Source organism: Orcinus orca, chromosome 4 (assembly GCF_937001465.1).
Source record: "Orcinus orca chromosome 4, mOrcOrc1.1, whole genome shotgun sequence".
NCBI classification, from domain to species: Eukaryota; Metazoa; Chordata; class Mammalia; order Artiodactyla; family Delphinidae; genus Orcinus; species Orcinus orca.
In genome coordinates, this window is record NC_064562.1 from 78,860,217 (window position 1) to 78,883,785 (window position 23,569).

General features: G+C 43.5%; 2 protein-coding genes across 11 annotated transcripts in view; one reads left to right on the top strand and one right to left on the bottom strand.

Annotated features, from left to right (window-relative positions):
* Nucleotides 1-23,569, bottom strand: part of LOC117200819 (uncharacterized) — an 87,407-nt gene that overhangs the window by 49,816 nt on the left and 14,022 nt on the right. For 2 of the 10 annotated variants that reach the window (XR_007477144.1, XR_007477140.1), the window contains exon 1: nt 9,794-9,843. The exons of 7 other annotated variants lie outside the window; for them this stretch is intronic. The gene's annotated coding sequence lies outside the window, so the exon portion shown is untranslated. Of the gene's footprint in view, nt 1-729; nt 943-9,793; nt 9,844-23,569 lie in introns of those variants that run through there. One more of the 10 variants, XR_007477141.1, reaches the window with a different exon arrangement.
* The window catches only part of HOPX (HOP homeobox), a 91,530-nt gene continuing 78,098 nt past the window's right edge, over nt 10,138-23,569 (top strand). Inside the window, exon 1 of the mRNA XM_049709332.1 lies at nt 10,138-10,548. The gene's annotated coding sequence lies outside the window, so the exon portion shown is untranslated. The remainder of the gene's footprint in view (nt 10,549-23,569) is intronic.

Here is a 23,569-nt window from a genome sequence, read left to right on the forward strand (position 1 = left end):
TGCGGGAAGGATCCCACATGCCGCGGAGCAGCTGGGCCCGTGAGCCATGGCTGCTGAGCCTGCACATCCGGAGCCTGTGTTCCGCAACAGGAGAGGCCACGACAGTGAGAGGCCCGCGTACCGCAAAAAAAAAAAAAAAAAAAAAAAGGCAAGAATTCTCATATCTTACAAAGATGTAGTAGGAACTGGCTATTTAATGATTGGATGGTATTTTAAAAACATCAAGTGCAAGGTAAGTGCTAGGTTAGAAAAGCCAAAGACTTGTGGCTTCCCTAATGAGGCAGCGGGATGTGCCTGTTTTATTTTCTTTTTGCTTTAGACGTCCAAAGGAAATAAAATTTAAAATGTCTGCCTAATACTGAGAGAGAAAAATCTCAAATCCCCCAAATCAATAAATTGCTCTTTAAGCCTCCTTAAATGAACTAGGTTGTTGTATAGGTGAGACCCAGGTTACAAGGAGGATAAAGTCTTGAAAAATGCTATGCAATATGAAGTTGCATAACTAGGGGCATTAGGACGATAGAAAATTTGGGAGGGAATGAGACCCCATAAGCAATATTTGATCATTGCGTTTTAACAAAAAGGACATTTAATCCTAATATACTCTAATGACATTAAAAGCCTTAATGAAAACCTTTACTTAAAATTTAAAGAAGGTGTTTAGGAGATACAAGAGAATGGCCAGGGCCATGGAAAGGGGAAGATAGATATAATATTTGAAAATTTTACCTGGGATTGGGCCCTGCTCTTCCATTCATACTTTCAGAAACCACGTCAAAAGAAGCTCCTTCTTTCAAAAAATGAGAGACATGTTATGGGTTGAGTTGTGTCCCCCCCCAAATTCATATGTTAAAGTCCTATCCCCCAGTACCTCGGAATGCGACCTTATACGTTAACAGGGTCATTGCAGATGAAATTAGTTAAGATGAAGTCTTACTGGAGTAGGGTGAGTCCCTAATCCAATATGACTGGTGTCCTTATAAAAAGGGGAAATTTGGGGGCTTCCCTGGTGGCGCAGTGGTTGAGAGTCCGCCTGCCGATGCAGGGGACATGGGTTCGTGCCCCGGTCCGGGAGGATCCCACGTGCCGCGGAGCGGCTGGGCCCGTGAGCCATGGCCACTGAGCCAGCGCGTCCGGAACCTGTGCTCCGCAACGGGAGAGGCCACAGCGGTGAGAGGCCCGCGTACCGCAAAAAAAAAAAAGGGGGGGGGGAAATTTGGACAACATACATGCACTCAGGGAGAATACCATGTGAAGATGAAGGCAGAGGTTGGAGCAATGCTTCTACAAAACAAGGAGTAGCAAAGATTACCAGCAAACCATCAGAAGCTAGGGGAGAGGCATGGAATGGTTCTTCTGTTATAGCTCTCAGGGAAAATCAACTTTGCCAAGACCTTAATCTCAGATTTTTAGTCTCTAGAACTGTGAGACAATACATTTCTGTTGTTAGAGCCACTCAGTTTGTGGTACTTTGTTATGGCAGCCCTAGCAAATATAGCACATTACACCCAATTGTTCTACCCTAAACAGTCATAAGTAATGTGGAGAAGAAGAGACTAAAGGTAGTTAATGTAAGGTTCTTCACTACTTATTCCACTAATATAGAGATTTATTTGGACTAACATTATTTTCTTAAAATACAAAAACTGCTTTTAAAGGCTATGATCATCAGTTATTTATACCTTATGGCATATTATATTTTCCAAAGATGGTCACAATATCTCCCAGCCCACATTGCTCTTCGAGAGCCTTGCCATTTCTCCACTGAGGAGTAAGTTTAATTCCTCCTTGAATCCAGGTGGGTTTGTGACTCACTTGTAAGCCATGGAATGTGGCAGAAGAGATGCTGCGTGACTTCTGAGGCCATGTCATGAAATTTGATGTGGCTGCTGTCTTGGAAGCAGAAATACTTGCACTGGAGCAGTTTTAATTGTCCTGAGCCTGCCATGTTGTGAGGAGGAAGCACAAACCAGTTCTTTTGAAGAGAGCACATAGAGAGGCCCCGAGACTGTATGAAGAAAGAGAGAGATACCCAGCAAGACTGCAGCTCCTCTAGCCCCTCTGCTGTTCCAGCTCCAGCCGCTATCTGATTGCAGCCACATGAGGGATCCCAGACCAGAATCTCCCCACCAAGCCCTCCCTGAATTCCTGACCACAGAAACTGGGGAATGTAATAAAATAATTGTGGTTGATTTAAGTCGCTGAGCTTTGGGGTGATTTATTATGCTGTTAATGGGCATGCCTTAATGTGCTACTCTGATAATCCAATTTCTTGACTTTTTTTTTTTTTTTTTTTTTTGCGGTACACGGGCCCCTCACTGTTGTGGCCTCTCCCGTTGCAGAGCACAGGCTCCGGACGCGCAGGCTCAGCGGCCATGGCTCACGGGCCCAGCCGCTCCGCGGCATGTGGGATCTTCCCGGACCGGGGCACGAACCCGTGTCCCCTGCATCGGCAGGCGGACTCTCAACCACTGCGCCACCAGGGAAACTCAAGTTTCTTGACTTTTAAACTAACTGTTCCAGAATTTAATTTTCTTTAGAAAAGAGTGGGAAGCACAGGAGGAAAGATGATCTGGTAACCTAGAAACATCTACATTGCAGATTTCCCCAGAATCTGGTGGGCCATTTTGTGTGCCCCCAAAGCCAGCAATGTCGCTGTCCTTGGCATTCTGCCCCTTCGTTACTTTAGAACGTAAATGTGAAGGAGGTACTGTAGGCTTTGAAACCCCCGGTCACACTAAATGTTTATGTAAATCAGTAAATTCCTGATTGGAGAGCCCTTTTTTCTCTCTATTCCCAGAGGTGTCCTAATTATGCAAAATTGTGCCATTTTGCCTTGGACACAAACTAGTTTGTTATCACTGCCAGAGTCTCGCATGTTGAATTTTCCAACGTTTGAAGACTTCTATTTTCAGTCAGAACCTGGCACTAATTCTAATGATTCTTACTTCATTTGCGATGGGGGTGAGAGGCCTGGGGTGCTGAAGATGTTTGCACTTTGAATAGTCCCCTGCCCTTGGCATCTTCCTAATAAGAGGTCCCTCCTGTCGTCAGCACTGACAGAGCTCTGCTCAATTAATGAAGGACCATTTCCCCCAGTCTTTTCCTTCCTTTCAGAAAAAGCCTGGATCCCTTTGACACCTTCATGTTCCAAATACTCCCTATCAGCCTGTGGCTTGTTTTCTATGGTGTCTTTGATTAAGGCCTTCTTTTATCTGGGCATTTGAATAATAATCCCCTCCGCCTCTCTTTTGTTATCTGAGTTCTTGCTCCGATGCTTCTGGTCTCCAAGACAGCCCTCAGCCATCACTGCCAGGGATTAAGATGCTTGTGAAATCCACCCTTGTGCTGCAAATGCCTTGCAAGGGTGTCCTTTGAAAACATTGACTTCTTTTCCTTTTTCAGCCCTGAAACAGTACTTACTGGGAGACAGTCATTCAGGAAAAAAAAAAAAAAAAAGAAGAACAAAAGAACATGACTATTAGTTTAGAATCTTTGCAGACGATAGTCAAGGGGCAGCAAAGAAACTGAAAAGAAAAGGCTTCATAATCCCTTATTTGTGACTCCCAAGTAGTAGCTCTAAAAGTGACTTCCGCAAGCAGGCATCTGCTTCTGCCATCACTTAATCAGATAATCATAGGGCTGGGAGAGCCCTTAATCCACCCTTCTGCATTAGCCAGGGCCTGCAAGGCTTTCTGAAGATGGTTCCAGAATCTTCAAGTGCTGTCCTCACACCTACACTGGGAAAAGTAAAAACACTTGGGGAGAGGAGACATCTACTCCTTCTTGGAACAGAGGCAGAAAGACATAATTTTTGTCACCCAATCCTCTTTTCTTCCTGAACAATCTATGGATGGATATCAACCCTAGTCCTCTAATACCATATATTGTTATCATTATCCTCATTTCACCTATGGGGAAACTAAGGTTCAAAGAGTTTAAATTACTGGCTATGAAGTGAGAGAACTAGGATAGGGTGACCAACCATCCCAGTCTGCACAGGACTAGGGGGTTTTCTGGGACATGGGACTTTCAGTGCTAAAACCAGGACAGTTCTGGGAAAACCAGGAAGCTTGTTCACCCTAGGTTTGAACCAGATCTCCAAAGGCTTTCCTTTGAACCCTGGTACCACCCTGAATCATCCTCAGCCTGAGATCTGGCCCTGGGACAGATGGGGCATCCACTGGCAGCACCATGACGAATGCAGAGTTCATTTCCCTCTGAGTCAGAGAACAAAGTCAGGGGTGTGAGCTTTGAGAGATCAACTCAGGACAGCAGGCCCTCTTGCAGGCTCCTCAGAACCATTGGAAAGATGAATCCGGGAGCTGACTCTCCAGAGAGGTGAAAACCAGACACAAGGGTGCACCCCACTGTTTATGCAATGCGTCACATCACAAGACATTTTACAGGAGACCTCAAATCACTGCCCACTGCACTGCCAGGGCCTCATTACAGAGACCTCAGAGAAGGTCACAGAGGAGTCAGGGTTTTGCTGAAATGCGTAGAGCAGAATTGTACTGAATTAGTTAACAAAATCAGACCACAGAATATTTTTGCCAAAAGCAGAAATGAAGACCTTCACACATTTTTTTCAGAGATGATCTACACTCCCTTCCCTCCTTCTTTCCCCACCTTTCCTGGGGTTTTCTCTCTCTCTCTCTCTCTCTTTTTTTAAATAAATATATTTATTTATTTATTTTTGGTTGCACTGGGTCTTTGTTGCTGTGCGGGCTTTCACTAATTGTGGCAAGTGGGGGCTACTCTTCGTTGTGGCGCACGGGCTTCTCATTGCAGTGGCTTCTCTTTGTTGTGGAGCACAGACTCTAGGCATGCGGGCTTCAGTTGTGGCTCACGGGCTCTAGAGCGCAGGCTCAGTAGTTGTGGTGCACGGGCTTAGTTGCTCCGCGGCATGTGGGATCTTCCCGGACCAGGGCTCGAACCCATGTCCCCTGCGTTGGCAGGTGGATTGTAAACCACTGCGCCACCAGGGAAGCCCAGGTCTGTAGCTTCTAATGAAAACTCTTCTCTCCCTTCAGCTGATCCACAATTTTAGCCCAAATTATTTTCAACCCTTTCTTTCTCCACTTTATAAAGCATGCAAATTGTTTTGTTCTGTCTTCAAACTTTATATATTTTTATTAGCTCAGTCCTCCTTTCTTCTTCCTCTGTTCCCAAGTAAAATCATTCACAGAAGTCAAGTGTCTTAAACAAACAGAGCTCAGAGCTGGGGGGACCCATGGGGAGGAGTTGGGGCTGCTCTTCGTCTCCTGCCTGGGGCTCTGTGAGTCGCTGTTAGAAGCGGCTGTAAAGATCCGCCCCCGCCCCCACCCCGCCGTGCAACAGTCAGAACAAGGACTGTGTCTGGCTTTGACACCCAGTCAAGCGAGTTTTTACCTAAGGATTTTGTTTTTTTCACTCCTGCTCCCCACCCGCTACTTTCTAAAAGCACAGGGCCCATCCCTGAAATTTCAGTAGTGGGTGTGGTGACACTCTTTCCTCACCCGTGTGTTAGGGGAGTACAAGCAGGCCGAGGTGGCCCCGACCTGCAACATCCTTCAATTATTCATGGAAGAGGAAGCCTCTCAGGTGAGGATCCACCGTCCCCCCACCACCCTGCCCCGCCCCTTGAGAATGGCACACACTGCTTCTCTTGCAGCTCCTGCCAGCGGCGTTCAGTCCTAGTGCTGAGGGAGTCATGGGCGAAGCCAGTCATCCATGGGTGAAGAGAGATGCCTCCCTCCACCCTCCTCCCACAGACGTGGGGGAGGCTCCACATTACCAAGGGCCTTCCCCTCCTCTGACCATTAGCATGAATGGGATTTCAAAGGAAAACAATGCTCATGCCCTCCCTGGGTGAAACGAAATGGAACCGCCTTGCCCAGGCCCACTCATTCATGGGCGCTGCTTATAGGCTGCAGCATCTTAACCCCCAATCATCAGCTGACTCAGGACTCCATGAGGACAACAGATGGATTAGGTAAGGGGATGGAATCCACACTTAGAATGAAATACCCGCAGTTCACCGAGTGGATGACCTAATCATTACTAGGTATACAACAAATTACCACGAATACAGAGTGTGATTATGTCATAACTTCCAGTCCCTCTTCACCAGGGAACTTGTGAAACCCACTGCCGGGAGTAGCCAATGGAAGCACCTCCAACCCAGGCCAGCTGGCATCTTTTTCCAGATCCAGATTCTCTGGCGTCTCCTGATTCTCTTCTACTTCCCACACTGTTCTGCACCCCAGCCAGGCTGGACCAGGAAGGGCACTCTGGGAGTCAGAACTCCCACACCATCTGTAGAGAATTCTCAGTCTCTCTGTCTGCAAGTTCATACCTGGTGGGGCAGAACTTTCAGCAGGTATGCTTCTATATTCTGGTTACCCCTTTTCCCCATTTGCTTCTGTACAAGTCAGATTTTGACCCTTGGGAGGTTTGTATCCTTCACAGTGAATTTTCTTAAATGCCTTTGGTAGTTTTCTATCCCTCAAGGAATGGCTTTTCTCTCTCTGCACCACTGCTTGGTTCCATATGTTCCATATTTGTAATGTGGCTCTCTGCACTTCAGGGATCTCTAGCTTTGGGCAAGAAGAGAACAGCTGTCCAGATATCACTGCCTTCTATGTGGCTCTACCAATCACCTCTGTTTGCTGTAGCACTTGGGGGTTTTAGGTTTAAATACTTTGTGCCCCATCGTGTGTGGGCTCCACAAAGAAGACTAAGGAAAATCTGGCATCCTGTTTTAAGTATTAGCAGTAGCTACTAATTATTGATCATGTACTATGTTCTAGACACTATGCTAAGATAATTTACCTATAGTACGTATAGTCCTTACAGCAAACCTGTGAGATAAGTGTCATTATTCCCATTTTACAGCTGGGGAAACTGAGTCTAAGAGAAGTTATACAACGTTCCCTGGATCACATGGATGGTAAATGGCAGGGGTGGGGCTTGAATCCAAGTCTAAATGATTCAGAAGCCCATATTCTTTCCTTTCCGCCATTCTTCCAGTCACTCAGCAAAAACTTATTTTTTTTTTTTACCAACCCCCAGACATTGCTATTTCCTTGTGGAGCGTAACATCTAGCTCACCTCATCCTTCATCCTAATTCTCGATTGTGACAATTGAGAAGAGAATTCCTGAAGCTTACCACAAGGAAAAGGTCTAGAACAGCGAAGAGAAGAAAGTACCTATCTGCAGGTATTAATTGGAAGTTTGTTAACCACCAGGAGAAAAAGAACTATGTGAGAATTACTGTATCAATCATATATTTCTAGTTCACACATCCCAGGCAGCAGCTGGAAATCTGAGGCAGAGACAGATGCAAACATGTAGGATTATGTTATCCACCGAAATATAATAGACAAGAGGAGGAGCAGGAAAATGAACCTTAAACCCCTATAGCCTGTTTTGCAATCTTTTATAATTAGTTGCAGTATTAGACTTGACGTTTCTAAAACGTCAACAGCATCCTCAATCCCATTTGACACAGGAGAAGAGGAGAGGCTGATAGATGGTGTGCTATTCCTTGGATATGCAGAAAATCAGTGGTCATATAAAGACCTCAGATCTAAACCTATAGAAAAAAATCACTGCAGCCAGCTATTTCCCTTATTTGTGGGTTGATGAAATAGTTTGTGTTGTTTTTTTTTGCGGTACGCGGGCCTCTCACTGTTGTGGCCTCTCCCGTTGCGGAGCAAAGGCTCAGGATGCGCAGGCTCAGCAGCCATGGCTCACGGGCCCATCAGCTGCTCTGCGGCATGTGGGATCTTCCCAGACCGGGGCACGAGCCCGCGTCCCCTGCATCGGCAGGCGGACTCCCAACCACTGCACCACCAGGGAAGCCCGATGAAATAGTTTTAATTTTGCTGAGAGCCAAAGCGTTTTCTCACTTAAAAAAAAAAAAAAAAAGCACACAGAAATTGAGAACTGATATTGTGAAACCCAATTTTTGAGACCTGGATTCGTGCCTAAGCACTAAAGCTGTTTAGGTTATCATACTTTAAAGGATTTCTTGGATTGGCAGAACTGTTGGTAGCACTTCTCAGCTACCTCCCTATTAACTGAACCCTGATTTTGTTTAGATATCAGGGAAATTTGTCTGGGGAATGTGGAACCTTCTCCTGGGCCCATAAAATGAAGCTTGATCAGTGTGATTCATTTCCTCTTTGCAGATGATGGATTTAGCCAATGTGGTGGTCATTTGATCCACTTCTCAGTAAGGAGACATAACTGGAAAACTGCTAAAGTCTTCTGGATAGATTTTCCTCTCTAACAGAGATACTAAGGAGAAGGCCCACATCCCTTCCTACCTGTCTTTGAATGTTCCTGTTTAAGGATGTAATGTACTGAGCTACTGCAGCAACATTGCCACCATGAGGATAGGCAACACTGCCACACTGGGGGCTACAAAATGAAAGATAGAAAAAGCCTGGGTTCTTGGTGACCTCATTACACCACTGGACAACCTGAAACCACATACCTGCAGAGTTCTTAATTGATGTAAAACTGCTCTATGGTTTTAGCCACTTTTAGTTTCATATCCATGATACATGGATAAAGAGAAACAGCTTGAAGCCAATGCATTATACAAGAGCAAAAAAAATGTGTCTGAAGCAAGATGAGACTCTGCTGATGTCAGACCATCTGTCTGTTGGTTTGCACAGCCTTCAAAGGAATTTAGAAACTGAGTAAATAGCACATATTTATTGAGCAAACCCTTATCATGTGCCATACACTGTGCTGGGTGCTGGGGTTACAAGAGTGGACAAGTAGGCAAGGTCATTAAGGTCATGGAAATCACATTCTGGGAGACCGATGATAAACAGGTAAGCACAGAAGAATAGGTGAAAACATTCTTAGGCAAGTTTCAAAATATTTCTTCAAATCAGTCCTGAGTATAAACCTAGACACTGGAACCAGATAGATCTGGATTCAAATTCTACCCTTTGCTGTGACCTTGGGAAAGTCATTTAATTTTTCTGAGTATCAGTTCCCTCATCTGTAAAACAAACTCATAGGGTTGTGAGGATTAAATAAGCAATAAGAAGCTAACTCATAGAGTTATGAGGATTAAATAAGCAAACTCTGTAAAGTGTTTTACACAGAACCTGGCACGTAGTCAGTTTCTCTAGATTCTAGATCACCATGATCATCGTCATCCTCACCGTCATTGTCATAATAATTTGTGCCAGGCACTGTGGGTGTCAAAAGATGAACAAGACATAGACCCTGCTTTCAGGAAGTCTGGGAGGCAAGAATCCAGATTTGGAAGTCAAAGTTAGGCAATGAATTAGGCAGAAACAAAAGAATTCCTCTGGTAACCAGGGTTGGGGTAGGCTAAGACCCCTGTCTCTGCTTTTCTCCCACACATGTTTTATAACCATTATTCCCTTTTCCAAGAGAGAAAGAAATATTCTGAATGATTGCTGCTGTTCTTTCACATACAGCTGCTGTTCCCAAGAGAATCAAGTGGGCCTTTTCTAGCTCCAGTGAAGTGAAAAATATAGGATGTGTATATCTGGGTGGCACTTAGCAGTTTGTGCTGTGTACCAGCAAACACACACAGATATTCCCATAAATGATCTCACCAAACCCTCTCTCTCTTCCTTCATCCTCTTAAAATCAAACCCATTTAATGTGTTTAGTGTCATGCAATTGACTGTTGACTGCTCTATCTAGCTGTAAAATCCAGATAAACACTGACTAACTGGGTCCCCACGCCCACACACATACCCTCACCCTTAGGAGCACTTCCTTTGATGGTCATACAAGCCACTGAACACTTACCCTGAGAGTGCATCTTCCCACAGGCTTGCTCACACACTGGCTTTTTATTTGAGCTCTCTTGGGGAATCTTGCAACTCTCAGATAGGAATTTCATTAACAAAGGAAGGGGAGGGGCAATTGGGAGGGAAGTCCAGATGCAGAGGGAAAGAAATTAAAATTGCTTTCTAAGGGGACCTAAAATTGTATCATGCTAGCCTGATCCTCCCTTATAACTATTATTTGTATGTTCTGTGCCTGGGAAAAAAAAAACAACAACTTTTCATTGATTGGGCAGTTGTCCAGGCTGTTAGCTTGGCATCCAGCCCGCAGAGCTGTGAAATCATCCTCACCAAGCCTACGTTTTTAAAGGAGGCAACATCTAACTGGAAGCCCACTCAAAATAAGGAGCACAGCGCAAGGGTCCAGGGTCCGGTGTTTCTTCCTTCTCTTAGCCGCACATCTTTCATCCGATCTTGCTGAAGAGATCTACTCAGCTAAGAAAGAGATCAGGGACAAGAAGCAGTGCCGAGAAAGTTCCATGAGACGCTCAGAACTCTCCGCCTGAATACTAAACCTGAATAACCAGGAGAGATGGAACTCTCAGGTGTTCTCCTCCTGCCCATGCTGCAGGTTTTTCAGGTCCCCGCTTAAGTGTGCACTCACAGGCATAAATAAACGTGCTACCCACAGCCTGCGTCAGCCAGCCTAGCTATTTAAGCAGGCTGGCTTCAGCCAATTTAGCTTCCAAATCCAGGGCTTGCCATTGCCACCTCCACGTAAGTAACTTTCAGAGGTTTGTTTTCATGCAGGGGAATGAACTTCTATAGAGATTGGACTGAAATGCTGTCATGACCATGTTTGCTATTCTGATGGGAAAAGGTAGAGGTGAAAGGGAGAATGGAAGTTAAGAGCCGGCCCCAAGCGGGGAGCCAGAGAATGCTGTGGGGTGTGAGGCATCAGAAGCTTGAGAACCTGCGTGGGGTGGAGGTGGATTTGGAGCTGGGGGGAGTCCGTGTTGGCCTTTGGGCCAGCAGGTGAGATGTCTTTCTTGCTCTCTCCTATCTGAAAGACACAGTGAAACCAGCGCTTATATGACCGTGCCAGAGGCATATGAATTTCTGTCATTTAGAAGTCGATATTGCAATTCTACTTCTTACTGTAAAATCAGACATAGTATCATTTTAAAATATTTTTTGACCCAAAAGGAGTCAAAACTCCCAGAAGGGGAGGTGTCTCTGGATTGATTAGAGGTGGCTCCACTGAATTTGCAGTGCTATTTGTTGTTACGTCTGGTTCTCATAACGCTTAACAGTTATAACAACGAAAACATCGGTCTTGTTTAAGGTGAAAAGGAATCCCATGCTCTGGGGTTTTGAGGAAATAATAGGTTTGTGATATTTGAGCACCAGGTATCCAGTTAAGTTGTTAAGTAAAGTGGAATAAGAATTAAAGGCACAACACACCACAAAGCTTAGGTGAGAACATCTAAAAGGTAAGAGGAATGCAAAAAATTCCCAGGTAGCCCTGACAATCAACAGGGCCCTGGAGTGTATTTAGTGAGTAGGGTTAAGCATAGCCAGAGCCCAGAGAACAAAACAAAGGTACTGGGGACTGAGGAAGGAAAGAGTTGGGGGAGCAGATAGTAGAAGGTTTATAATTAGATATCATATTCATAAAATGCATGTAGGACTAGAATAAGGAATAAAGCATGGCATGAATTCTATAGTTCCTCCCTTTGGGTTAAGAATCTGGGGAAATCCAAGAGCTTTTCCCAGGTTGCTCCCCTGCCCCCTGCCCCCAACACTCATGTTGATGCTCATTTTCTGGACTCCTGGCAGTCCGTGCTGCTAAATGAAGACCTCTGGTTTAAACAAATGCGTTATGTTTTAACTGAAACTGCTGACTAGGAAGCTACAGAGAAGTAGTGGGGAGTTGAGACCATTAACACAGGAGGCACCTCTTGCCACCACACTGAAGCTCAGTTGTAAGGTCATAAAGGTCTGATTGCCATTAAGCAAATAATGATTAAGGGGCTTCTCTGAGCAAAGATAAATTGGGGGCCAGGAGGAAGAGACAAGAAATAAAAGGTGGCTCTTGTTCTTAAAGAGCTTGAAATCTCAAGTACAAGGACATCAGTAATAAGAAGCCAGGCAAAAAAATAGTACATACTGTATGGTATAAAATGATAGAAAATGCAAACTAATCTATATTAACAGCAAGCAGGCCAGTGGTTACCTAGGGAAGGGGAGCCAGAGAAGAGGGTTATATGGATGAGGAGGGTTTGGGGGTGATGGGTATGTTCACGACCATGATTGGGCAACCATTTCTCGTATGTGAAAATTTATCAGAGTGTACACTTTAAACGTGCAGTATTAGATGCCAATTATACTCAACAAGCAATACTTTAACAATCCATCTTTTTTAAACAATTAAAGCATTTCTAAGGATTCACCTATGCAACAGACTGAAAATGAGTATTTTTGGAAAAAAAAATCCATTCAAAAAATAAAGTGGAGGACCAGACCGTCAGGATTGTGGACTTTTATAGAATTGGAAGGGTCCCAGAGATCATCTAATGCAGTGGTTGCACACCTGGAGAACTGTTTTTAAAAATACCTGGGACTGAGCTCAGCCCCAACTAATTAAATAAGAACACCTGGGTGGGTGGCCCCCTGGCACTGCTTTTTAAAGCTCCCCAGGTGATTCTAATGTGCAGTTGAGGATGAGAACCGGTGACAGCCAAACCCCTCACTTGACACAGAGAGAGGGCAGGGTCTGCCCTTAGCCACACGACCACACAACCCCCGACCACCCTGTCCCAGGGCCCAGGGAGGACAGCAACAGGACCTCAGAGGATGAGGGATCCCCAAGACCATTACTTCTAGGTCCTCAACACCACATTTCCAATTCTAGCTAGGATAGGGTATCCGGCTCATTTCCAGCAAATCCTTAGAACCCAGACATGCTCCCGGCAGCAGGCGGGAGGAATTAGAGCCTCAAAGGTACATTATATAAGGATTGTGCTAACGTGTGAGAAGGGATGTTTCAAAACTTAAAGCTTCGGGTTTCCCTGGTGGCGCAGTGGTTGAGAGTCCGCCTGCCGATGCAGGGGACATGGGTTCGTGCCGCGATCCGGGAAGATCCCACATGCCGCGGAGCGGCTGGGCCCGTGAGCGCAACGGGAGAGGCCACAACAGTGAGAGACCCGTGTACCGCAAAAAACAAAACAAAAACTAAAGCTTCCTTTTGTTTCCTACATAATATCTGGTCTAAGCCAGAAGATTATAATTGTTGAAAAGATCCGCAGTGGACGCACCAGGCGCCCTGCTCCGGGGGACAGCCAGGTGGTTCTTTGCGGAGCCAGCCCGGGTTCTCAGCACTGGGATGGGTTGATTCAGCACCACAAGGTTTTTTCATCGTGATTTCCGGGTCAGCACAGGCAGAAGCGTGAGTGGAGTGAGGTTTGTGGTTTCTGTTCTTCCTGCCTGTCCCTCACCTTGGCACCATGTGCCCCTGAAGGGGTAGCTGTAGGGCCGCCCCTGGGGCCACAGCGCCTCACCTGCTCTGCCTGGGCCAGCTGGTCATGTTTCAAGTGACTTCCCATCTCTCCTCCAAGTCCGATAATTTCTAGTGTCTCATCCCCTTAGGGCTTTTCTTACCCAGCTCTGGAAAACTAATTAAAGTTATAATAGGGCTTCCCTGGTGGCGCAGTGGTTGGGAGTCCGTCTGCCGATGCAGGGGACATGGGTTCGTGCCCCGGTCCGGGAAGATCCCACATGCCGCACAGTGGCTGGGCGCGTGAGCCATGGCCGCTGGGCCTGTGCGTCCGGAGCCTGTGCTCCGCAATGGGAGAGGCCACAACGGTGAGAGGCCCGCGTACCGCAAAAAAAAAAAAAGTTATAATAGACAATAATTGTTTAATGAGTTATGTCCCTCCCTGGTATATTAATAGGTTCCAGCAAGATAATGTTTATCTGGGAGTTCTTTGAAATGTTATATAAATATCATTACCATTTGGAGTAATCAGGAGAATCAAAGTTTTAGGCAAAATTTATAATCCCTACTGGTCAGAATCCCAAGCAGCTTGCTGGGGGAAAATATACCAGAATTGGAAGTTTTCAATAGAAATCCTCAAATCACATCCCATAGGGAACTCCCTGCACACTGTGGGCCTTGAGAGATTTCTTTTTCTGCAACAGTCTATTCTTTGTTAAATGCATTCGTCCTCATCGGAGATGGCTGCATTTCATTTATCTTTCTGAGAAATGGAAAGTCACATTAAGGTCACTACAGTAGAGATAAAAAGTCAATACATTCTGCTCACAGGGCTTTATAAATATTACCAGCTTCCTTCTCCAGGGCAGAAGGCTGGCACTGGCAGAACAGCTTGCCCAGGCTTTGTGACAAGGGGCTTCTTTCCTTGAGGACCCAGTCCTGCAGCTTGGGTCCCCTTAGTTCCTGTGACTCCGACGGCCCTTTCTTCCATACAGAAAGCTCAGATTGCTGCAGCTCTTGTTGGCAAGTGGCAGCTGTACTAGGTAGGTCCAGCCTCTGAAGAGGGATGTGGTCAGGGGTGCACTTAGCCTCCCTCTGGGGAAGTAGAGTCTGCAGGCTGTGGGGAGCCAGGTGGCACAGAGACCTCATTGGTGAGAACAGCAGTGAGGAGGGGAAGGGGAAAGTAAGCATTATCCTGGGTCCCAAGGATATGGGGACCCAAGTGTTTGGGGAAAGGATTAGGCTGTTGCCACCAGGGCGACACCCCAAAATTGGTTTAATGCTGCTGTTCGGAAGCCAAATGTTCCTTCTTCTTGCCATTCAGAGTTTCACCAAAAAAAAAGTATTTTTTAATGAGTAAATTAAAAAAAAATTTTTTTTGCACCGCTGATGAAATAGGGTTGTAAAACAGCGACAGAATTTCTGCCTTCTTTGGATGACTTTTTAAAAAACATTTTCCCCTAATCTTTGTTTCCAAATTCTCTTAGTGTGGAATGGCTTATTTCCCTTGGGCACATTTTGTTAAGATTGTGTCATGACCTATAACACGGATTAGTTTTTTGATGTTGTTGATGGCTTCCTCCAACTTTAAAAAAGCCAGGTGAACAGGGCTGTGCAATGATGAAATTGTTAGAACGTGGCCCGTGGCCCAGAGCGATTTATGAAGTACTAACCTGCCCGTTAAAAACCAACACCTGAGGAGGGACTTCCCTGGCAGTCCAGCAGTTAAGACTCCATGATGCCACTGCAGGGGGTGAGGGTTCGATCCCTGGTCGGGGAACTAAGATCCCTCATGCCACGTGGTGAGGCCAAAAAAAAAAAACAACCAAAAAACCCAACACCTGAGCATCCCAAGGCAGCCCCTGGATCACCCCATCCTGTCCACAGGCCTCGGGCCAGTGGAGAACAGGCTTGAGGCTGCAAATAAAAGGGGCTGTCCTGACACAGGGGCTGTCTGCATCTGCCCCCTTCCTGGCCCTGGCTCCCTTGGCCTCCCCTGCCTTTCATGTGACCTTGATGTGGATTTGGCGTTCCATTGCTGTTGATTCTGAACACAGGTGGGGTTTGGGATGTATGAGTGCCTGACCAAGCAGGTGCAGGTCAGGCTGTCCTTTTTAATTGCTGGGAAAATGCCTTCATTGATCTTTAGGTGATATGGTGAACACTCTTCCACAGAACCCCAGTATAGGCAGGTCCTGGCAGTGTAGACAGGTCTACAGTCCCATGTAGACAGCCTCTCCTGGGAAGCAGAGTAGGGGTCTGGTGGTCAGGAACCCAGTCCTATTTTCAGCTCTACTTCAGCTATAATGGAATTTTAAAGCAGGAGGTAAAAGCCTAAAACATCACTGGTCCCAGTGGATTATTAATAGTGGCCCCTTGCATTCTCAACAATTCCTGGCCATGAGCAATATACTCTATGGTCACTTGTGAATACAGTATATGAAGGTACAAGAGAGTAAAGAGAGTTGCCCTGTATCTTAGGATTAGTTGGAGGCTGAGCTGACTCTGAGCCCAGACCTCCCCATGCCTCATTCTGGCCTCTCTGCCGAGTCACTCACTCCCGCTGTGACTCAGGTTCCCTGTGGGAAGCACTGTATCCGTCCTGCCCGGACAGAGAGCTGTTTATTTATATTGGCTCACTAAAAAGAAGTTCAGTATGAATGCTGGGCGTTCAAGGAATCGTTAATCACAAGGTCAGCTTACTCTGATATTTGCTTTAGGCTCTTGTTAGCTTATGGCCATGTTTAGGTCATGATAGAAGCTCTTTTGAAAGTAGGGAAGTTAACTGTTACCCACCCTCATATAATTTCTTGTAATTTACTTCTGGTGGTTTTGATAAAATGTGACCAAACATAAAAATCCTCTCAGATCTTTCATGAATGAACTATTCTATCTTTACATGTTAAAACAAAAACAAAGTCATAAACAACATAAGGCAGACATTGATCAGCTCTAACCTCTTAGAGTACAGTGGGCAGAAAACTAATGGTGGTCATTCCAGCCATTAGATCTAGATGGATCACGATGGAAATTTCCTGTAATTCTTAAGAACATGACAGATCTGCTTAGATAGTCTAGTCTTTGTTGATGTCTTTTCATTTCCTTCCTGTGAGGTTTCTCCCTTAGGAAATTTACATAAACAATTTTCCCTAGGGCTTATATTCCCTGCCTCCTTTCCGGATTTCTAGTCTATTGGTTCAGGAGTAGAATCTGTTTTATAAAAATCTTTAATTCAATAATTTATGCCCAGAAATGTCTATCACTTTATTGTGTATTCTTCACACTCTTTGTGGATAGTATTGGGTTGGCCAAAAAGTTCATTTGGGTTTTTCTATACGATCTTATGGAAAACCCCAAATGAACTTTTTGGCTGGCCCCAATAGACTAGCATCCTTTGGAAATGACTAAAACTGAAGTTTTTGAAGCAGGAGTGAAGAAAGAGGGAGGCCTCTTCTGCCTTCATTAGCATGGTACCCGGTTCAGGGGTCCACAATTTAAAAGGGAGGAGAATCCTTGGAACTAGCTAAAAAGAGCTCCTAGATGACGAAATAATTTTTCAAAGTCTATAAAGAGTGGCAAAAGGACCTGGTGTTATTTAAATTGGATAAGAGAAGACTAGAAAGCCATTTGATGATGGTGTTGAAAAGCATGGAGTACTGTCATGGAGAACAATGACCAGCTATTCACCTTGCCCTTCGGGGAAGAAACCAAGCCCAGGGATTGGTGTAGGCTGCAGCATGAAGGTTATTAGGTGAGCCATGAAGTATTCCCTCATTATGCAAAAAATACACTGGAAAGAATTACACAGACAAGCTCTGAAAGATGGGGCAGTCCAACAGTGTTCTAATTTCAAGTCCTAATTCATTTCAAGTCCTAATTCATGTTCTAATTTCATTTCTAATTCAAGTCCTTTTTTTGGTCTTTAGGCTCATGTTGAGTTAACACATTCCTGAATTCATAGTGCACACAAGACCCTTCTTAGGTTTTACATCTCATTCTATTTCTTCTGTTCTCCCACTCTCCCTCTTTTTTGCTCTCTCTTTTAACTCAACACCGTATTTTTATGGTCTATCTACATAGCTGATTATATTTCTAATGTTTCCAATGCATTACTTCTAACTCCATATATATAGTAACTTTGCTACTTATATACACTATTGGCTTATCTAATCCTCTAGTGTTGGGCATGTCTTCTGCCTCCAGTTCTCACCAATGATGCCATAATGAATACACTCGCACGTATACTCAACCACCCTTTAGATCTGGTTGGTGGGAGACAGGGGAAGGGAGAGGTGTGGGCTAGATGGCCTACGCTTTCTTTAAGCAATATGGAATATTGAACTGTCCATAAGAAATGGAGATGCATGACATCATAAGTTCTAGTCTAGTATTTCAAACATTTAGGAGATTCTCTGTGTTCCTTTACTAAGACTTTAAAAAGTGACCGAAATAATTTTCTGGAACTTAAAGAGTGTGATCCTCAGCAATCTCTCCTTCTCAATGTCATCTTCTTAAACTTGGCTGGTCAGTGTTAGAAGCATTTAATTTCTCCGTATTGGTGACTGATTACTGGACAAGGCAAATGAAATGTTCTAAGAAACCTTTTTAGGCATAAGTTTGATGAAGTTTCTACAATGTTTTGCTACACTAATGGTCGCAAAACCGAATGTTATTAGTTGCCCAACATTATATCCTGAATCACTGGGAAAGCTGGATTAGAACCTTAATAATGGTATTTTGTATCTATATACTGTTTATAATTTATAATGCTATTCATAAACTTAATCCATCTCACTGAATCCTACTACAACCCTGTGGTTGTAGTATAACAGCTTCAGTTGTAGATGAAGAAATGGAGATTCAAAGCAATTAAGTGAGTTGTCCACAGTCACTTGGGGATTTAAGTGCTACTGCTGGAAGGAGAGTGTGGGTCTTTTGAGGCTCCATCCAGCCTCTTTCTGCAACATTATGTCTGATGCTCAGAGAAAGGATCTACTGTAGGTTCAGAGCTAGCTTTCTGGTGTTATCTGTCCTTTTCAATTATTTTGTGATGTTAATGATTAGGCTAGAGCAGCACACCCTCTGTTTATCCCATTAGTTGAACACCTGTTCATAAAAACCACTCAATGGGGGAAAAAATAAGGTCCATATAACTGAGTATCATGGCAACAAGCAGCATGCATGGCTGGACTTTGGCATAACTTGGAGCTCTACAAAAAACCAGGTGTGTGTTATTTTATCCATTACTTAAAGTACAGTCATAAAATAAGAATGGTAGTTGGACCATAAAAAATAATAACTGATTCAAGTGTATTTGTGCAAAGAGAGAATTCCATTCTATCAAAGAGTCTTTTCTGCAAATGCACAAACAACCCGAGGAAGTTATGCCTGCTTGCATTGGGCAGGTTTCAAAGGCCTATGAGCGGGCACCCTAAACATCTACCGATCATGCATGTGCCATCCCATGCAGGTCCCCAACTACTGTTCCTTACTCGGTAATTAGGGTTCAGGCAAAAATATTGTAGAATCCAGAATACATTTTCAAAAACAATAAATCATGATGACATGTCCCCAGAATTACAAATGAACAGCCCTTTTCAGAGTCAGGCACTGGAATGAGAACATTTTCAGAAAGAAACTAATTTTTTAACATTCTAAAGTGACTGAATTGTCATAGAGAAATATGACAATTCTACTTGATTCTCAATTATCTATGTGTGGCTTATAGGGACTAAATTTTTAAAATATCAGACTGATTTCCATCATCAGCATTTAAATTTTTGAGCATCCCTCCTTTTCTATGCAACAAACATACACGCCTCCCTAATGACTTAATTAATATAATTAATGTTCTACTAAATAAAACATAATTAGGAAGCTCAATGGGTCACACAAAAATTAATAACATACTCTAAAACATAAAAAGAATATTTATCTGCCATTTTGACTTATTTGTGCCATTTTTCTTCTCCACAAACTCTTTAGAAATTTGATCTTTTTGTTACTTGCATCTAGGTTTAGCAGTGCAAATTTCCCTTTATGTTTAATGGTTTTCTTTAGAAATATTGAGACACCACCCCCCCACCAATAACAGAACTCTGTCTAATTTCTTGGTGTATTAGGGAATCAGAGATTTTCAAAGAGGAGAGCTGATGATTCAATTTACTTCACAAGTCTCATGCTTCCTGTGTTATCTGGTTTGAAAAGCCCTGGCTCTGCACCATGGAAATCTCTAGTACAAGCCAGTTTTGTTCCTTTGTTTATATTTGATCATAGGACCAAACTCTGTTTGATATGTAATGGGTATTCACACTTACTAAGCATTAGCACAACTATACTAACAATACCCAAAGCAGGCAGAAGCCCAAGCATTATTCACCCTACCAGATAAATTTCTGTTCTATGTATTCAAACTGCAATAAAAATGAAAGGTCAGGAAATTTGAAGCTATGGTATATCCTCTTATCTTTAACCACAGAGCTGCAACAAGTATGCTTTCTTAAGAGCAAAAAGCAGCCTCCTGTTCATTACTTTGGGTAGGTGTATGTGGTTCTGTCCTCTAAGATCCTAGTAGACCTGCATCTTACTAACAGCAGCTCAGATGCCTAAATTCAACAGGTGCATTTTTACTCTCCCACACCTAAGTGAAAAATTTAACCTTTTACATATAATAAGGGGACCAGATATCTAGGTGTGCCTGGGACATTTCTGATGTAGGCCTGTTGTTCTGGTGTAATTATTCACAGCACCCCTTTTACAATTAAGTGTCCTCACTTAAGTGATGACAAATTATATGTCATGTTAATTTAACAGATAGGCTGAATATTAAAAAGCACCTTGGTTCAAAATATTTCATGGGCCCCTCAGTTGTTCTTTGAAGTGGAAACTAGGCACAAAGTGTTCAGCAAATCAGAGACATAGGCTAAAAGAGGCCACTATACTCCCCTTGCTCAGGTCAATGACATCAGTAAACTGTTGATGAAGAATAACATGATGATTTGAAACCCAGACCATTCTGATCATCAGAATATTAAAAGAGAAATGATCTCACAGGTCATGTGGCCCAATAGCTTCACTTTTCTGGCTGAAGAAATAATCATAACACTTCTAGAAATGTGTATGTTATTTTACAGTTTTCTAAATTGTTTCATGAGAATAATAATCTCACTGGTTCACAACTGGAGTAAATAGGCAAGAAAGGAAGTTTTTAGTCACATTTTACAGAGAAGAAAACTAAGCTGCAAATAAGTAAAAAACAAACCAACCATGGATTGGTTCAAGATGGCGGAGTAGAAGGACACGCTCTCACTCCCTCTTTTGAGAACACCGGAATCACAACTAACTACTGACAACAATCATCGACAGAAAGACACTGGAACTCACCAAAAAAGATACCCCACATGCAAAGACAAAGGAGAAGCCACAATGAGACGGTAGGAGGGGCACTATCACAATAAAATCAAATCCCATAACTGCTGGGTGGGTGACTCACACACTGGAGAACACTTATACCACACAGGTCCACCCACTGGAGTGTAGGTTCTGAGTCCCCCTCAGGCTTCCCAACCTGGGGGTCTGGCAACAGGAGGAGGAATTCCTAGAGAACCAGACTTTGAAAGCTAGCAGGATTTGATGATAGCAGGACTTTGGCAGGACTGGGGGAAACAGATTCCACTCTTGGAGGGCACACACAAAGCAGTGTGCGCACTGGCACCCAGGGGAAGGAACAGTGACCCCAGGGGAGACTGAACCAGACCTACCTGCTAGTGTTGGAGGGTCTCCTGCAGAGGCGGGGGGCAGCTGTGGCTCACCAAGGGACAAGGACACTGGCAGCAGAAGTTCTGGGAAGCACTCCTTGGCATGAGCCCTCCCAGAGTTTGCCATTAGCCCCACCAAAGAGCCCGGGTAGGCTCCAGTGTTGCGTTGCCTCAGGCCAAACAACCAACAGGGAGGGAACCCAGCCCCACCCATGAGCAGACAAGCACATTAAAGTTTCACGGAGCTCTGCCCACCAGAGCAACAGCCAGCTCTATCCAGCACCAGTCCCTCCAATCAGGAAACTTCCACAAGCCTCTTAGATAGCCTCATCCACCAGAAGGCAGACAGCAAGAAGCAAGAACTACAATCCTGCAGCCTGTGGAACAAAAAACACATTCACAGAAAGATAGACAAGATGAAAAGGCAGAGGGCTATATACCAGATGAAGGAACAAGATAAAACCCCACAAAAACAACTAAATGAAGTAGAGATAGGCAATCTTCCAGAAAAAGAATTCAGAATAATGATAGTGAAGATGATCCAGGACCTCGGGAAAAGAATGGAGGAAAAGATCGAGAAGATGTAAGAAATGTTTAACAAAGATCTAGAATTAAAGAACAAACAAACAGAGATGAACAATACAATAACTGAAATGAAAAATACACTAGAAGGAATCAATAGCAGAATAACTGAGGCAGAAGAATGGATAAGTGACCTGGAAGACAGAATGGTGGAATTCACTGCTGCGGAACAGAATAAATAAAAAAACAATGAAAAGAAATGAAGACAGCCTAAGAGACCTCTGGGACAACATTAAATGCAACAACATTCACATTACACTGGTCCCAGAAGGAGAAGAGAGAGAGAAAGGACCTGAGAAAATATTTGAAGAGATTATAGTCAAAAACTTCCCTAACATGGGAAAGGAAATAGCCACCCAAGTCCAGGAAGCGCAGAGAGTCCCATACAGGATAAATCCAAGGAGAAACACGCTGAGACACATAGTAAGCAAATTGGCAAAAATTAAAGACAAAGAAAAATTATTAAAAGCAGCAAGGGAAAAATGACAAATAATATACAAGGGAACTCCCATAAGGTTAACAGCTGATTTCCCAGCAGAAACTCTACAAGCCAGAAGGGAGTGGCATGATATACTTAAAGTGATGAAAGGGAACACCCTACAACCAAGATTACCCTACCCAAAAAGGATCTCATTCAGATTCGAGGGAGAAATCAAAAGCTTTACAGACAAGCAAAAGCTAAGAGAGTTCAGCACCACCAAACCAGCTCTACAACAAATGCTAAAGGAACTTCTGTAAGTGGGAAACACAAGAGAAGAAAAGGACCTACAAAAACAAACCCAAAACAATTAAGAAAATGGTAACAGGAACGTACATATCGATAATTATGTGAATGGATTAAATGCTCCAACCAAGAGACACAGGCTTGCTGAATGGATACAAAAACAAGACCCATCTATATGCTGTCTACAAGAGACCCACTTCAGACCTAGGGAAACATGCAGACTGAGAGTGAGGGGATGGAAAAAGATATTCCATGCAAATGGAAATCAAAAGAAAGCTGGAGTAGCAATGCTCATATCAGATACAATAGACTTTAAAATAAAGAAGTTTACAAGAGACAAGGAAGGACACTACATAATGATCAAGGGATCAATCCAAGAAGAAGATATAACAATTATAAATATATATGCACCCAACATAAGAACACCTCAATACATAAGGCAACTGCTAACAGCCATAAAAGAGGAAATTGACAGTAACACAATAATAATGGCAGACATTAACATCTCACTTACACCAATGGACAGATGATCCAGACAGAAAATTAATAAGGAAACAGAAGCTTTAAATGACACAATAGACCAGATAGATTTGATTGATATTTACAGGTCATTCTATCCCAAAACAGCAGATTACACTTTCTTCTCAAGTGCGCACAGAACATTTTCCAGGATAGATCACATCTTGGGTCACAAATCAAGCCTCAGTAAATTTAAGAAAATTGAAATCATTTCAAGCAACTTTTCTGACCACAACGCTATGAGATTAGAAATCAATTACAGGGAAAATAATGTAAAAAACACAAACACATGGAGGCTAAAAAATATGTTACTAAATAACCAAGAGATCACTGAAGAAATCAAAGAGGAAATCAAAAAATACCTAGAGACGAATGACAATGAAAACACGACGATCCAAAACCTATGGGATGCAGCAAAAGCAGTTCTATGAGGGAAGTTTATGGTTATACAAGCCTACCTCAAGAAACAAGAAAAATCTCAAATAAACAATCTAACATTACACCTAAACGAACTAGAGAAGGAAGAACACAGAAAACCCAAAGTTAGCAGAAGGAAAGAAATCATAAAGATCAGAGCAGAAATAAATGATATTTATGAAATGAAATCATAAAGATCAGAGCAGAAATAAAGAAATCATAAAGATCAGAGCAGAAATAAATGAAATAAAGATCAGAGCAGAAATAAGTATATCATGCCACAAAGAAAACAATAGCAAAGAT